Source organism: Callospermophilus lateralis, chromosome 5 (assembly GCF_048772815.1).
Source record: "Callospermophilus lateralis isolate mCalLat2 chromosome 5, mCalLat2.hap1, whole genome shotgun sequence".
In the NCBI taxonomy this organism is placed as follows: Eukaryota; Metazoa; Chordata; class Mammalia; order Rodentia; family Sciuridae; genus Callospermophilus; species Callospermophilus lateralis.
Window position 1 is genome coordinate 158,807,662 of NC_135309.1, and position 18,811 is coordinate 158,826,472.

The window sequence follows — 18,811 nt, forward strand, 5'->3', positions numbered from 1 at the left end:
ATAAGGAATCCTCACCATCTTAATGGCTCCGTGGCGTTGCCTAACAAACCACTCCTCCTGGCAAACTGCCAGGCACCATCTTGACTTTTTTTGTGGTCCCCAACAGTGTCGAGCCCTGAACAAGCCTGTGTGTGCTACATGAGAACTAAGGCAGGTAGGGAGCCAGACATCTGGCACGGGCAGCGCTGCTCTGCCTACGTTAGGTCCGGTGCCATGTGCTGGGGTAATCATTAACTCCTGAACCCCAGTGCTCAGCATAAGTGTGTTTCCCATCCACACTCTATGTCCACCATGGGCCAGCACTGGGTTTGCTCTAGTCACCCAGGGATACAGGTGGACAGAGATTGCACCAGCTGAGATGTGGCAACCTCCTTAGTCCCCCCACGGGGCTGCAGCAGCTGACGACAGCTGGAGCATTGTGTGCTCTCTTACGGATTCTAACCATGCAGTCACAACTTTCCTCCTGCCCCCACCCACTGCAAGAGGGCTGAGATGGGCTTGTGGGTGGGCCCCCAGGAATTGGTGGAGCACTCATGTTCAGGGAGTCCCCTCTGACAGGAAACCTGGGCAAAGACTGCGTGAAGGAAGCAGCTCACAGGTATTTGGAGACATTGGTCATTTCTGATTCCAAGTTTTGATGTTGTTGTTGTTTCATTATCTGTAATTTGTTCCTAGTGAATAATACCAAATCTGTAAGACATTCTGCATCTCCATATTCTGCCCTTTTCTCTGTTTGCATGGCCACTGCTTGGTCCAAGTTGTAGCATCTCTCCCCCATCACATCCAGCAGCCCCACCTCCATAGAGCACCAGTGTCCTCACCTTACATCTTCCATTGACTCATCGCCTCTGGATAAAAGGCACAGCCCAAGGGCTGACACTCAACCTGAAAGACAGTAACTGGAACTTCCAAACTCTTCATTCACTACCTTTATAGAAGTTATTCTCTTATTAGCTACTTACAGTGGATCATTATAGATACTGCAGAGGACTACGGACATTATTTCAAGGACTTGTACAAATAAAGTCATAAATGGTGGAAAATAGTTTAAGGATTTATTAAAAATCAAGGTTTATATGTTTTACATATAAACCTTATATAACATATAAAACACGGTTTATATGTTATACATTTTTCACCTACCAGTAAGTTAGATACTTTTTGTATTTGTCTGCATTTTAGGAAGAGATGAAGCAAGGCTATTTTGCATGTGGGCTTAGAAGCTATTCAGGACCCGGAGTTTAGGCAGCATCAACTCTTGGGTGACCTCTTCCCCCCCATGTAGCCCAGCGCAGCAGCATGGAACTGAAACCTGGTGGCTCTCCTGGTGCCGTAACTAGCCCTATGTGCTCAGGCATGCAGTAGTTTCCCTGCCTGTAACACAGGTTTCAGCCACACCCCACATAGAGCTGCGCATGTCTGATTATTATCAAGCATATGTGTGCACCTCACAGGCTGTTTTAAACCTGCCCTGAAGTAAAATACACTTTTAGAGAGATTGAAATTAGACATCAGTCTTGTCAACCACAGCTAATGTTAAAAGTAAATCTTAACAAATACCAGAGTGAAATTTTAGAATTGAGTTCTCCAGTCTCATAAAACATGAATTTCATAAACAGCTCCTTATCAGAAAAATGGCTTTGACAATACTGTTTAAAAATGCTATTATTCATATGTAATCTAGTTTGTGACTATTAATTTAATGAATATATGCAAATTTCAATAGCTTATGAAGGGGATATCTTACAGAAATGCCAAATCCCTTCCCCTGGTGCAAACAGTATTGGCAGCCTAAGTTCTCCGGAGTTCAATACCCCTCTATTCAGTTCAGAATCTAGGTATGGATCAGGGGGTAGCCAGGACAGATGTGTGTCAGCATTTACTGTGAACATCTCAAAGTCTCTGAAGTTCTCCAGGAGTGAAGGCTTCTGTAAGGTGCTGCCTGGCAGTGAGTTCTATCTTTCAGCTCAGAGAGTCTACCATTGACAGGGCTCATGGAGCAGGACAGGGCAGGTGGGCACCATGAGGGAGATGGCAGATGGTGACCATGTGCTATTAAACTAGTAGGGGTTCTTTTATATTTTACTTAGGGTTTATGCACTGCTCCAATATAAATATACCATCCAGGTGTCTTTATGTGCTTCAGAAAAATGTTTTGTGGAGTCTTCAGTCCAAAAGCTTTCCTTTTCTTCCTTTAATTTCTGCTTTTGTCACCAAATGTACTGGAGGACACTTAGAACCATCAACATTTTCTAGTTTTTTAGCTGCAACTATGTTTGCTATTTCTACAAGAGTGTCTCTGTGATCATTTATCACCTCTAGGAAAGAAACAAAAGAAAGATTAACCTTTTAGTATATAAAAATTTATACCAAATCTCTTACCAAATCCTTTAACTCCAAGAATTCTACTTTCTCTGATTCCAAGATCACCACTTGGGTTCTCTTCCATGTTATTTGGAAAACACAGACTCCTATCACCACTTACCTAAGGCCTATAGCCACTGAGAGCTCTAGGTGGCTAATCCAATTTTGTCCTTCCAGTACTTAAAGTCATTTAAGAGCTTCTGATTGCCCCGGGGCAAATCCTGAACTCTTTAATAGGAGTCTAAGGACTCTCAGGATCCACAACCTGCTACCCTGTCTCCTTGTATTCCTTACCATCATCTCTCCAGGTACCCTGCCAGACCTGACTGTCCTTCAAGGAGCAAGCTTTCTTACATCAGCAAGTCTCTTTTCCTCTTGTCCCTCATCTTGGAATGTTTCCCAGCCTCAGTTGGCACTTCACATAGCTGTAGCTCTCTTAGCTACATCTCCAGGAAAAGGCTTCAGTTGCCAAGCAATCATTCATATATCTACATTCACATGCACAAGAAGAAAGGAAAATCCGAGGGAGTAATAATGGAGAGAAGCACAGCTTGGTGTTAAGTTCACAAACTGAAGCCTAACTATGTGGATACAAATACTAACTTTGCCACGTAAGGGCTATGAGATCTTTGTCACATTACTTTTTGCCACAGTCCGGCTGCAGCAAAATAACCGATGGGTGATGAATAACTTGTGTAGATCCATACAGCAGGAGTAGGAGCTGTTTACTGTAGGACAGGAGTGGTATTTATACATTCCACACAGCTTATCTTAATTAGCATAAACTAGATACACAGTCAACCAATAAGGAATCTCCACACTTAATGGCTTGGTGGAGTTACTTCACAAACCACTCCCTCTGGCATTTTGCCAGGCGCCATCCAGACTTGTTTACAGACTCTAACATTTCTCTGGCAAAATGCCAGGCATCATCCTGACTTGTTTACAGACTCTAACAACTTTTTATACCTCAATTTTCCTTTGTGTAACATGGGAATACGATTGTGTAAAAAAAAGTTAATACTTAAGATGCAAACTATGCTATGTAAATGTTGCTATTATTAATAGAGACTCACTGAAGACTGACTATGTGCTTACTGAAGATGTAAATGTCTCTTTTAACTCACAAGACAGGGTGAAGTGCCTTTCCTGTGTGCTCAGGCACCCCTGCACAGCACTTCCCAACCTGTGGTCCTGTGTTATCATGTTATGAGTGTGGCTTCCCACAAAGGCAGCAAGTGCCCTGAGGCAGAGGGGCGTGTGCCACTTTGTTGACCCTTTATCCCTCAACATCTAAACAGTACCTGGCATTTAGTATGCATTAAATAAAATAATCTGATTGTAAGATGCACCTCACAGCACATTACTTTGCAAAAACTGTTTTTTGTTTCATTCTTCATCTCCTCCTCAGCCCCTCTGAGTTTCTGTCTTCCCAAGGTAGCCAAAGTCTTTCAGTTGCCACGTCTCATGTCTTGGTAGAATTCCACTCAGGTGACTAGTCTCCACCTTTGTCAGATAGTCTTCTCTTGGCTTCAAGTTTTACAAGACACTGGTGGGATAGGTTTTGAAGAACCATAGTTGAAAACTTAAGTTTTCAAACATGTCATCTTCTGGTACAAAAGCATCTATTAGCAACTGTAGCTTTAGTTGTCTGAAACAGTAAAATGGGAAGTCTAAACACACATTAGCTTAATTTAGAATATAAAACTGCTCCAGGTACTGTGTCCCCTTGGGCAGTAACTTGTACAGAAACACGACTGGGTAGCCGTGGCAGAGGGTGACCAGAACATCATGATACCAAGTGGACACCTACTTTCAACCCAAATGTAGTACTGGGCTCCCTCCTTCATGACACATTCCCTCGAGCTCCTTTGGTAATAAACTTGCAAGTTCATAAGCAGTACTAGGCCACTCCCACTGTCTCCAGTGCACCAGTATCTTATTAATGCCACTTCACAGGACGTGTAAAATTAAGTTATGGCTTCAAAGACAGGTGATTAGCAGGAAAAAAAGAAAGTTATTTGTGTCACCTGACATCAATAGTTCCCAACAAAAAACCCCAGCCCTTGCCCCAAAATTAAGTTACTGAATCAGACTCTCTAGGAATGTGGGGCTTAAACATGTACAATCTAAAATGCTCCCAAGGACACATCCTGAGGAATGGTCCTGTGAGAATACCAGGTGATTTTTATGAATTCTCATCAATATTCTACACTAACTGGGCGGGGGTGTCCAAAGTCAGAATAAACAATTCCCCTGTAGCAAAAAACAACAACACAAGGTCACGGCTGGCCATTTCTTTAAGAAAGATTTAAGAATTATCAGTCATACCAAGTCTATAAGGGATGAGCAGACTTTGTTTTCAATATGCAATGTAGCTTTGAAAACATGAAAAGAAAATAGAATGCTTATTATGTAACAAAAAGGCCTGTAAGATAGCAAGTTCCTTAAATCCTTAAGGCTGCAACAATGTCCACACAAAAATAGAACTAAAAATTATTTTAGTAAAATTAGAGAAGAATTATTTATCTTTCCTTGGAATTCTTTTGACCCTTCAAAGATTATAAAATGTTTCCATATGTTGAACAGGAAGATGACCCCTAATTAACAGAAGAAGTCAGTTAAAAATACAATATAGACACAAATATTCTAGAGTAGGATACATCTGTATGCACTCTACTGGAGATATGCTAAGTTAGCCTTCCAATTAGAATCAATGGAAGTCACTCCAAAAGCTAGTAGAGAGAATGAATATGAACATTCACCATTAAACTAAGGTTAACACAGAAATTGACCCCAAATTTAGAAATATAGCAGTTCAAAGTCCGAATACAGAGTTAGATTACAAGGATTTGTGTCTGGGTATATACAATTTATTAGATGTGTAACTGAGTAAGCTATTAACTGACCTGGTCTTGGATTCCTTATCTCTAAAAGGAGATGATAAATATCACTCTGATAAAAGAAGTTAGACCATATCTGTTATAATGTAATACTTCTAAATGCGCTGTTTTGTTTCTTTCTCTTTTTTGAAAAAGAAACCCAAAGTTAATTCAACTAGAATTATAAGTTTCCTGATCGCAATTTCATCCTAAACTTTAATGGTAAAATACAGTGAACATGCCAATTTGCTCAAAGAGTATACATTATCATTGAAAAATATTTCTGACACAATGAACACTTAACTATTTGATGCATGCTTTTGCACAGAAGGTTATTCATACACTTTCCAAACTCAATACTGTCTAAATATGGGCAACTGTCAGGGAAGATTTGTTAGGAAAGATTAAAACTCAAAAACATAATTTAGGCTTTTGAACTGCCACCAAGGAGTAGTTAAAATTAATTTTATGCTTTTCTGATTATCTAAGAGCAAATTGATTCTTAAAGAAAGGAAATGGTTAGTAGTTTTGGTAGGCAAGGCATTAAAAAATAAAATCACTGCATAACCTCTTCCAATTCTACAATGCTAGGTGTAAGAAAATGCACCTGGCAAACAGTCGGCGTTCAATATCTGTTAAATAAGTTAGTAATACTGTCTCAAAAATAGTACGACGATGGGGATAGACAGTTACTACCGACGCTGCCAGATGTGGTGGTGCACCCCTGCTGCACAGTATCACTAACAGTCTGTCACTTCAGTGGCTGCTGTCCTGACTACCCTGTCCAGCAAGCGCTACTCAGAGTCCAGATGAGGGACCCGCCACCCGAGGGGAGGGGGAGGGTCTGCGGAGACCGCGCTCACTCGTGCCTGGTGGTCCTGGCAGAGGCCCTCCTCGCTCCCAGGAGTCTAGACAGCGACCAGGACCGCCGGCCACGCAGACCTCAGGCACCTCCCTGCCCTGCAAGTGATAGAGGAGAGGGCTAAACCCGGATCGGGGCCACAGGGTCCTCCACCACCGCTGCGCCGCCCCCCCGACCCCAGGCCTGGGGAGTCCGGACCACGCGCCCTAGGCCAACCCTGCGCTCATGCGCACTGACCAACAGCGCGCGGTCTGCACCTGCGACCAATAGGATGTTTGGTAGCCGAGGCCAATCACTGTGCGTCTGGCGTGGGCGCGGCTCTTCTCCCCAGCTCATAGGCCCAGCTACTCGGCCGCCCCGCCCTGGCGTTTCTATGGCGACAGGGTCGGTCACTAGCATCTTGGGGAGACAGGCAGTGAAAGGTGAGGGTTCTTTCATTCCCAACAAGTATGGGGCCGCCAGGAGTCCCTTCCTTCCGCCTCCCTGGTTCGTCCCTGCGTCCCGCCAGGCCTGTTTGGGTCTGGACTTTGCACTTGTGTATTCTTTTTAAAAACAGGCAACCTGAGGGTGACACGACATTGACACCATTATACAGGGACCTTTTTACTCAGCTGGTCTCGCCACGTGTGGAGCTCTGGCTGCTTGGTGCATCGTGCACCTGCTCACAGCTCTCACCTGTGTCCTTTATTTACCTATTTACTAAAACCAGCATCTTTGGAGGTGAGATTTTTTTTTTTTTCCACATCTACTGTAAAATTTTTTTTTTCTGAGCAGAAAATGGAAAGGATATTGCGATCGCTGTTGTTTTCTCAAGTACCTAGTCAGGAGAGAGTGAACCAAACAATGAAACAGGTGGATAAATGGATGTTTTACAGTAGGCTATGAGAATTCATTTCATTAGAGTAACTGCCTGATACTCTACAGGAGTTTTGCAACAAAGTTTTTGAAATGGAAGGGGAAAAAAATGATAGGATTCTTCAAATGGGAATAACAAAGAATAGAATATTTGCTGCTTTATCTCATTTTTGAATCCTAAAATCTAAATACTGGTTTAGTGACTGCTTTATAAACTCTGACTCAAAAGCATGTGGATTCCCAAAATAACTTAGGAAGCCTGATGGCTGAATGCCAAAATTTACTCAAAAGATTTCACAGATATTCACAGACTCTGTATTGAGGAAAGTATGATTAAACTCACCAGGTCTAGCTAATGCAGCACTAGGAGTGTGACTTGAAAAAATTGAGAAAAGTTACCACAAAGGATATTGGAGTATTTCACAGAATTTTCTAGGCTGAAAATTGAATCAACAACCAACTTAAAAATAAGATAATCCAAATCTCCCAACTGATAATTTCTAACCTGAGTCCTAAATTGATAACCCAAGTGTGCAGTGCCCTAGTCTTTATCAGAAACTACTTCTCATTATAAAAATGTGTGACTGTGCTCTGATGTGTGTTCCTAATTTTCCCCACTGAAAAATTAGATAAGGTCTCAGAGAATTTCAAATACTTTAGGTGTACTAAAAGATTTTTTCTATTTTTACAAAACTCCAGAGCAAATGTTGCTGTCCTTTCTGAGCAAAGTCAGTGGATAATACAGTAGAAACAGAGTCCTTTTTATTAGTCAGAGTTCTTGAGGGTATCAGAACTCCTTGCATAATTATACAAGGAGATTTCTTAGATTGGTGCATTGGATCAGAAACTGAATAGCCTCACAAGGGCCATCTACAGTCCGGACAGTCAAAAGACCCCGTAGTACCCAAGAAGCTTCTAGCCTCAGACCAAGAGAGACCAATGGTGCAGCCTCAGTCTAAGACTGAAGGCTTGGATCTCCTGGAGAGCCACTGGTGAAAGTCCACCCTGGAGGACTAAATACACTGAGTGTGATGCACATGGGTGACAGCAACAGCAGTGGACACACCTGCCCAGGAAGAACAGGGCTTGCCTCTGCTGTGACTTCCTCTTCTGCCTTTTGTTTTATCCAGGACCCCAGCCAATTGGTCTGTGCCTTCACATTCGGGATGCATCTCCCCTCTCAATTCGCTGTCCCACATACAGATGGCCTCTAGAAATACCTTTGGAGACACTCAGAAGAATCTTAATCCTGGGTGCTTCCTAGCCATCTCTCAATCCAATCAAGTTGCTAATTCAGATTAACCATCACATGGTTGCAATAGAAGAAACTTCTTTCTCTTCATCAAATAAAAACTTCACCCAGTCACATTTGCAATTAATCAATCCCTTGCCAGCAACAGCTACCCTTTGTATAGAAAACTAGGATATGTGTTGTTCCCTCATTTTGAATATTTTTCGTCCATAATGTGGTTGAATTTTCTTAATTCATGTTCACAGATCAAATGTATCTCCTTGACTTTACAGATCAAATGTTAACTCCTTGACTTTATGCTGAACCTACTTAGCCCCTAATTTTTTCATTAATTTCAGGGCAAACTAATTATAACTTTTTTTAAATTAGAATAATCAAGTTCATGTTTGAAATTTTGATGTTTGTGGGTCTATGAAGCCTTCATAAGAAGCAGTGTTCCAACTTTCTTTTCCATGATGATCTAAAGACAGAGGATATAAAGTGGCAGTGCTGCAGGAATCAGGTAAGAAGCAGCAAAGGGCACAGAAGAGTGGGAGAAATCAAACATTATTTGACCCTGGGGACCCAAAGGAGATCAGCACTCAAGATTCTGAGTGCCCATGACCAATTTTTCACAACATTGATAGGTTATCTAGTGTTATAATTATTTTTCTAGTCTACAATGATGCATGGCTCTACATGGGGTTTCAAACCCCATTTATGATAGTGTGTAAGGATTTTCAACTAGGAAGCATGTTTACAGAATCAGGGTGTTATATGCAGGGAGTGCCTCCTCTTACAAGGCTTTGGGTGAATCTCTAGCCTTGGGCCTTCATTCAAAGGGGTGTTGACACTTCAAAGAAAAGTGGTTAGATCCTAGGAAAGTCATTTACAATCCAAAAGGTAGGAGTGAATGGTGGAAATTACTTTCCCAGAGAAGAGCCGAACTAGAAAGGGGAGGGGAGGGAGACTCTCCCTTTCCCAGTCACTACTGGTCACAATAATGTTATTTATTTTGTACTCAGGCTTGGGTTAGTTACCCACTACAACAAAGTCCTGGAATTATAATAAAATGGTTAAGGAATGTATCCATGTCATGGAAGGAGAAGCAGGCTCTTCACTGACTTGGCTGCAGGGTTGCAGTATTCTTCTAGACACAATGCTGCCGGTAATAACCACTAACCGCTTGTTGGAGTCCTTCCCGAAAGAGTAAAAATGATACTTTTTAGAAGATTTGTTTATTATTTCATGTCAAATCAAGTTAGCTGATCTCATTTAAAGGGAATGCAGAGCAAAGAAAAAATAACAAGGATTAAATATACTCGTAGAGTTATGCAGAAAACTATTCAACTGGTAGAAAATATTGTACAGTGAAATGTGGGGGAGGAAATGAAGCCATAACAACGTTTTTAAAAGGCCTTAATTTAAGTAATTTTTCCTATGGAGATATGCTCAAGGGAAATATCTGATTTTTAGTCCAAAAAACAATAAAATAACAAAGGTAAGTAAGTTGCATCTAGTCAGGGATAGGTGCTTCATCAACTAATGTTGATCAGCTGGAGGGAAGGGAGAGAAGGAGGCATGGACATGGACGGTAGTGGTGTGGCTCAAGAATAGAAAAGTCGGTAAGTTAGGAAAATCAGGTTCTGATCTTTTTTTATTTATATATGACAGCAGAATGTATTACAATTCTTATTACATATATGGAGCCCAATTTTTCATAGTTCCACAAGAAGGAATGAGGAAAGGAAAGGAAATGTCTGTAAATGATGCCCTTAACACCAGTCTGTGTCAGAGCCTGTACCTATGACTTTCATCATATGCCAATCTTGTGACTTGGGAAAAATTTATCAAGACTTAGTTCCCTTGGAGATGATATTAATAGGGCTGCGTGAGAATTACTTTATTGAATACCTGTAAGGCACTTTCTATGGTGTCTATCACATTGGAGATAAGTACAATATAAATGTTAGTTATGATTTTTGTTTCCGTGTCTGAAAATGTGTCATAGTTCTGCCACCTGACTTTGTTTTAGGTCTATTTCTTCATCAGAAATACCCACAACAGGGGAAGTAAGCTTAGTTGATCTCTAAGGTCATTTGTAAAATGTTGTGTTTCTTCTTATCATCATAGATGCAAAAATCCTTAACAGAACATTAGCAAACCACATTCAAAAACATATTAAGAAGATAATACACCATTTTAAAACAGGCTTCTTCCAGGGATGCAAGGCCAGTTCAATATATGTGAATCAATAAACACAATTCAGCACTTAAATAGAATTAAGAATAAGATTCCTATGATCATCATAACAGATGCAGAAAAGGCTGTTGATAAAATATAGCAACATTAATTTTAAAAACACTGGAGAAACTAGGCATAGAAGTAACTTACCTCAACATTACAAAGACTATGTACAGCAAACCCATAGTCAGTATCATACTGAATAGAGGAACACTGAAGCTTTCCTTGTAAAATCAGGAAAAGGATAAGGGTGTTCACTCTCACCACTTCTATACAATACAGTTTTTGAGACTCTAGCCAGGGCAATCAGGCAATTGAAGGAAATTAAAGGGACACACATTAAAAAAGTGAAAGTAAAACTATCTCTGTTTTCAGAAGTCATGATCCTATATCTAGAAGACTGAAAAAATTCCACTAGAAGACTTCTAGAGCTCATAAATGAATTTAGAAAAGTAGAAGGTATACAAGCTCGACACTCAAAAATCAATACCATTTCTGTCCTCCAACAGCAATTCAGCTGAGAAGGAAATCAGGAAAACCACCCCTTTCACAAACTGCCCTGTTATAGTCTGGATGTGAGGTGCCCTCCAAAGCTCATGTGAGAGTCCGAACCCAATCAGTGAATCAATCTCCTGATGGGATCAACTGAATGGAAATTGAAGGCAAGTAGGGTGTGGCTAGAGGAGTGGGTCTCTGGGGAGTATGCTGTGGGGATATATATTTTGTATCTGATGATGGAGTCTCTCGCTCTCCCTCTGTCTCCTTCCTGATCATGTGAGCTGCTTCCCTCTGCCACACTTTTCCACCATGATGTTCTGCCTCACCTGGGTCCCTGAGGAATGGAACCTACTGTCTGTGGGCTGAGACCTCTGGAATCAAGAGCCCCCAAATAAACTGTTCCTCCCCTAAAATTGTTCTGGTCAGGTCTTTTAGTCACAGCAAAGAAAAATCTGACTAAAACAATCTGAAAGAAAGATCGAAGGGGAAGGAGGGAGAGAGGCAGGGAAAGAAATAGCTGGGAATTAATATAAGCAAGGAGGTGACAGGTCTCTACTTTGAAAACTATAGAAACTGAAGAAAGAAATGGAAGAGGACCTCAGAAGATAGAGACACTCCCATGGTTTGGAGAGGCAGAATTAATATGGTGAAAATTGCTGTATATTTTTTTTCAATGAAATTGAATTTCATTCAAAATTTCAATGACATTCTTCACAAAACTAGAAAAAAAACAGTTCTAAAATTTATTTGGAAGAACAAGAGGTTTCAAATATCCAAAGAAATTCTGAACAAGAAAAATGATGCTGCATCACTATATCTTATCTAAAATTATACTACAGAGCAATAGAAGCAAAAATAGCATTGTATTGGCATCAAAATAGACATGAAGACCAATGGAATATAATAGAAGCTATATAAATAAACAACATTTTATAGCTATCTGATACTTGGCTTTTTTGATAAATGGTGCTTTGAAAATGATATTCATATGCAGAAGAATTAATTTAATTCTCTATCTTTCCCCCTGCACAAAAGTCAAATCAAAATGGAGCAAAGACTTAGAAATTAGACCAGAAATCTTGCAACTGCCAGAAGATAACAGAAGGTCAACACTCCATCATACAGATGCAGGAACTGACTTCCTGAACAAGACTCCTAAAGCTCAAGATAAAAAACCAAGGGTTTTTAGTGGAATACCATCAAATCCAAAAGCTTCTGCACATCAGAGTAAAGAAGAGAGTGAATAAAGAGCAATGGAATGGGAGAAAATCTTGCCAGCTATTAGTCTGACAGGAAATTAACATCCAAAACATATAAAGAACTCAAAAAACTCAATGCCAAATAATTTATAGCCCAATTGATACATGGGCAAAAGAACTAAACAGACATTTTTCAAAAGAAGAAATTAAAAATGGCCAAGAAACATAGGAAAAAGTGTTCAACATCTCTAGCAATTAAGGAAATGAAAATCAAAACTATACTAAAATTTTATCTCATTCTAGTCAGAATGGCAATGCTCAAATATATGAATAATAACAAATGCTGGTGCAGGTGTGGGGGAAATGTACAAATTATTCTTGGTGGGACTGCAAATTAGTAGAGCCACCTTGGAAAGCAGTGTGGAGATTCCACACAAAACTAGGAGTGGAGACACCACATGACCTAGCTATCCCACTCCCCAGTGTTTATCCAAAACAACTAAACTCAGCATACTGTAGCAGTACAGCCACTGCAGTGTTTATAGCAGCACAATACACAGCAGTCAAAATATGGAACCAACCCCAATGATCCTCATTAGATGAATGAATCAAGAAAAAATGTAGTATTTATACACACATTTGCCAGTAAATGGATGGAAATGGAGAAAATCATGCTAAGTGAAATAAACCAGACTTAGAAAATCATGTGTGCATGCTTTGCTCATATGTGGAAGCTAGAGCTAAATAAGGGAAAGAAGGTAGGAGGGGGAGGAATCAGATATCATAAAGATATAGGGAAGGTCTGTAGGGCAGAAGGAGAATGAGAAAGAGGGAGGAAGAGGGGAAGAGAAATGGAATGAAATGAACAAAATCATGTTATATTCATATAAAAAGGCATCAAAGGGAATTTCATCTTCCTGTATATGTATAATAGAGAAAGTTTAATAGAATAGAGGTGGGATAACGGGGGTTGGATGTGAGGGGAGATGGGTATTGAAATAAAATTCCTTGCATGTATATTTTCTTAAAACGAACCCAAATTCTATGTATAATTATAATTCTCTAATAAAAAATTTTTAAGATGTTGTGTCTTTTAATTATGCAGCGTTAACAGCAATAACAGTAAGAGAGCTTGACAGGAAAAGGAATTTAATGGACTCTGATTCATTAAAATGTATTAACCAGGTTCTTACTGGTTGCTAATCTCCAAAGCATATTTACTTTTCTTTGAAATCAGTAATTAGTTGATTTCCAAGTTTTCAGAGACATGTACCAGTTTAAAGAGACTTTCTTAACCTCTAGACTTAAAGATTGCTGGACATGATCTAGATTAGAAATGTCACAAACCTCTCAAAGGTACACAGTATATCTATGTTTTACTTTTTGTGTGTGTGTAGGAATACTTTGCATTGCATTGAACTGTTTTATTTTTTATTAATGCATAACAGTTCCACAAATTAAAGAGTGATGCTTGCAGTATTTCAACCCATGCGTATAATATTCAATAATCAAATCAGAGTAACTGACACATTCCTGTCCTTTTCAATTATTTATGTTTGAATCCTTCGAGTTCTTCTATTCTAGATGTTAATAAAATATGCAACAGGCTATTGTGAACTATATGCATCCCACTGTGCTGTAGAATATCTGAACTCATTCCTCTTTCTACTGTGTTTGGTAAACATTATCCAACCTTCCTTTATTACCAAGCAGGCTCACCTTTCTGAGCATTGATTAATCACTGTTCTACATTCAGATTGGGTTTTTTTTTAGCTTCTAGATATCAGGGGAACGTGGAGTGTTTGCTTTCCTATGTCTGGCTTATTTCACTCAATATAGTGTCCTCTCTTTCCATCCATTTACTACAAATTATAAAATTTTATTCTTTGTGGCTAAATAAAATTCTATGTGTATATATGCCATATTTTATTTATCCATCCATCCATCAACAAACACCTACCTAGTTAATTCCATATCTTAGTTATTGTGCTGGGTAAATATAGAAATGCAGACATCTTTTCAGTATGGTAATTCTATTTTCTTGTGATAGCTGGGTAACTGCTGTGCTAAGTAAATATCAGAATACAGGTAGATCTTTGATATGCTAATTTTATTTGCTATGGACAGACATTTTAGGAACCTCCACACTGTTTTCCATAGTGAATGTACTAATTTATATTAACTCCAACAGTGTATAAAAGACCCCCTTTCTCCACATGTTTGCTAGTATTTAATATTTGTTTTTGTCTTTTCAATAATGGCTCTTCTATCTGGAATGAGCTGATATTTGATAGTGGTTTTAATTTACATTTCCCTGATGATACTGACATGAAGACAGATACATAGACCAATGAAACAGAATAGAGATCCCAGGAATAAAATCATGAATCTATAACTCATCTATTCTCAAAGATACTAAAAACATAAACTTGAGAACGGACAATTTCTTCAATTTCTTCTGGGAAAACTGGATATACATGCATAGAAATATGACACTTGACTTTTCTCTCAACTTGTACAAAAATCAACTTAAAATGGATGAAAGACTGAAACATAGACCTGGAATTATAAAACTTCTAGAATAAAACTTATGATGTGAAGCACTTTAAGACATCAGCATAAAAAATGATTTTTTTTTCAAATAACCCCCAGACCACGGACAACAAAATTAAAAATAGGCAGATGTGATTATATCAGACCAAGAAAATCCTTCAGCTCAATGGAAGAGATGGTAGAGCGCATGCTCAGCATACAGTCTTAGGTTTGACCCACAGAACCACACACAAAAAAAAAAAGCCTACAAAATGCTACAAAATGGGAGAGAACATTTGCAAAATGGACAAATTACCTTAATAGACATTTCTCTGATGAAAAAATACAAATGGCCAAAAAGAGTAAAAAAAAAAAAAAATATTCAATATTATTAACCAGTAAGGAAATGCAAATCAAAATACATCAATTTTTTAAAAAAATCATTGGTGATTTTTAAAATCACTTAAACTTAAGAGCCGCTGATTCAAACCCCTTTTCACACTGCAGCCAGTCTGCCAGCATTCCAGCCATTACGTTAATAATGGGACAAAAACCTCCTCATGCTGTGTCCAGGCAGAGAAGGCCAGCCCCACACCTCTTCCACTGACTCCTTGGTCACACGTTTCCCAAATCTGTTCCTTTGAAGTTGCACGTAGCTAATCGACGGTCACTACTTATGAATTACTAAGGGTGAGTACCTCTGATAATCTCTCCTTCCAGAAAAAAGGAGTAACCGTGGCCTTGCTTGAAGTTCTGCCACAGGATGGGTCTTCCTTGTCACAGTACTTCAGGGTTCCTGAAGGGTGTTGCTGAAGGGTGTCCCGGAGTGGGCCTGTAGGGTTGGGGCTGTCTCCTTTCAGGTGAGTCAGCACATGGTGCAGGATCATCTTCTCTTCCTTTAAGGCAGTCCCTGTGTGGCCGTGTGCTTGAGCTAAGAGAGCACTTGTGGCAGCTAAGGAAGCAGGCAGGTCTCAGTCTCTCTTTTTGTGCCACATTTGCCTTCCAGTTTGCTTGGACTCAGTCTTAAGCATCAGTATAACTTCAACTTTTAAACAGAAACCTGCCATGCTCACCCAGCTTCATTGCAGTTCAGATGTCTCCCAGTCCTCCAAGGGGAGACCAGGTTGAGGGGTTACTTTCTAGACATTCTCAACTAGGGGGCTGCAGGAGGCTGAAGATATCACAAGCTCACTGTCTGTGCAGAAGGCAAAGCTTTGTTCCCAATCCTGAAGGTTTGCTCTGTGATTCTGGAGGGACTGGCCAAATGCTCTGTGCAGCATTCTCGTCATTCACAAACCCTTCAAGCACTTTGGTTCTACTGGGTCATAAGACCTCAGCAGCAGAGGTCTTGTGTGACTCTCTGGACCTATTACTATTATCTGGCCTCCATTCAATATGGACAGATCCTTAGGTTAATCATTAATTAGGATAAAGTACACTCCACAGATCTAAAGAGTCCTTCCCCTTGGAGGAAATAGCTCAATGTACCCCCAGGACACCATACCTCTACTTATTTTACCAAGGTAGAAGGGCCTTGCATGTTTAGGTATGTATTTCCTGTTTCTGGCATTCAGGTATGTCACTAATCATGGAGCCTAGGACATTTTGTACTCTGTCCTCACCAGATCTGAGCACCAATGTATAGCATCAGCAGAATGTACTGTGGACTGGATCAAGATCCTAGTGGGCATCAAAATCCCAGTGGGCTACATTATTGCACATTATTACATTAGGGCTGGAGGGTGGAGGGTCTTGAGATAAGACAGTGTTGTGCTAATCCTGCCAGAGGAAGGCAGTACAATTTTAGTATCATTTCTTAAAAACATAAAGCTCAAGAATATGCACCAGATTAATAGCCACATGCCTGGTAACAAGGGCTATTTTAATTTGCTTCTAGATAGAACCTATAACTGGAGGAGCATCCACAACTGGAGTCACCTTACAATTAAATTGATGATACTCCACTGTCCTTTTCTGCAGTTTCAATTTCCTATGCAACCCCTGTGTCCTTTAGGTCCTTGACAGAGGCGTCATCTCTACAGTTCTTCCAGGAGGTGATTGTTTTTAGTTTATTAACTTTGGTAAGTGGAAGCAGTTCAACTTTACCTTTCCTACAATAATGGTCCTTGGTCCTTGCTCCACAGTTCAGGGAATGAATGTAGAATAATTTCTGGAGCTAAATATGAATAGTAGACCATGGCATTTTAAATTCCTAACAATAAGTCTCAATCTAGAGCCTGCAAAGTATAATTTCTCTCTTCTAATGCACATCCACCCTGGTAAATCATCTCAGGCCCCTTTGGAGACAAGCAAGAGGAAGATTTGCACTATTAATTTCTGACAGTGTAATACAGTCTTTCCTCAAGGAGATAAGATCTCCGTTTCATTCAGAAGACTCTAGGCCTGTGAGCTGACTCAACTCCAGAAAGGTGAATGAGCTATAAAACTCTCCATTGTGGTGATTTGAGTGAGACGTGGGTTCATGAGACATAAACACTTTCTGATTGATTATATAAATTAAGAAATTAGCAGGCTTCCATTTTCCAAAGATTTCTCAAAAATTTTCTTTGAGCTATAAACCTGAAATACTTAAGGAATGGGAAAAATAGAGTTCATAAATTTAGCCAAGTTGAATAGCACTTCCAGTAGGAGAGAGTTAGAGGTAGTTACAGTTCAAGATGGAATGTATTCTTACACAGAGGTTTATGGACAAACCTGGAGTAGCACACAGGAAAGAAGAATCAGACAAGGGTACCCAGAAGGAGGAACTTGTAGGTGCCTTTAGGAGGAGGAACACAATGGGGGTGCGAGAAGGCTATCTCAGGCAGCGCTCCAGGTATGGACCACTGGGCAAGCTGCAGGGGATATAGCATGCCTGGAATACCGGGTGCATTCACACAAGGTGACCACTCATTAACCCAGACCCGATTTTGTCTGGCAGGATAGTAAACACTGTTGAGGGCCACAGCTGAGTCGGGATGACGCATGGCATTTTTGCCAGAAGTATTGGTTGAGAGGTGATGCCAACGAGCCATTAAGATGATGACTTTTGAGTTCTCGCTGAGTTCCGGTTGAGGTCTCCCGGGGATTCCTGAAGAGTTTGCATTGGCTGGGGAAGTGCCCGAGGAGGGATTTCCGGTTGGTGGTTAGAGGAGGAGCCGCATGGCGTTCGGGAAAGTTCCTGGGGAGTGTGTGTGGAGTGTGCTGGTGGAGTTCAGAAATAAAGTTTGTTCCTCTTGAGTGGCTCGTGATTTGTGCCCAGCCAGACTGCAGCAAAACACAATCTTTAGCCCAGCAATTGTCCACGTGTTTTATAAAGAGAATTTGGGCAGATCAAAATTAACATACATTCATCCAAATGAGAGCATTAAGAAGGCTATTGAACATTGTTTACACATTTTGCATTAATTGAGCTCACAGGATACACTGTGGCAGTTGAATTAACCATTACATTACTCCAAAACCATAACATAAGGTTATTTAGTAGTCAAATAGCATTGTACTGATTATTTAGATGAATTTTAAAGCTATTTTCCTTTTTTTTCTCTTCACCAAATACATTTTTTTTAAATTGTTTTTCAGGAAGAATATCAAAATTAGACTGAGGTTTAATGTTGTGGTAGATGGTGGTAAATTATTAACCTAGGAAGCCAATGCTTTCACTTTTGTCTGTATAAACCGCTCAGCATGGCTTCCTCTTGAGTCCTAACCAAATTTAATAAGACAAGATTGTGCTGCTTAATGTTATATGCCAATGTAGGTAGGCCATGGTACTCAGCATGTCAAACACAAATATATTAAAAAGATTATTTTTAAATTATATTAACATGAAATCACAAGATGTTGAGAGCAATAGATTACTTGTTTGCAATGTGAGTAGGCTTCATCCAATCAGGTGAAAGCATTGAGAAATGATGAGGCTCACTCAGGACAAGGGTCTCTGCCTTCAGACAGCATTTGAATCTGAGATTGCAAAACCATAGATTTCTGTTGAGAGCCACAGCCGAAGGGGCCCCAGCAAACTTTCAGATTGCCAGCTGATGACTGGCTCACAGCGGCCCCAGCAACATCTAGCTGATTGGCTCCTCTGCAGTGATGCTCATTGGAGATGCTCATTGAGCTGTTTCCCCACCCTTTCAGAATA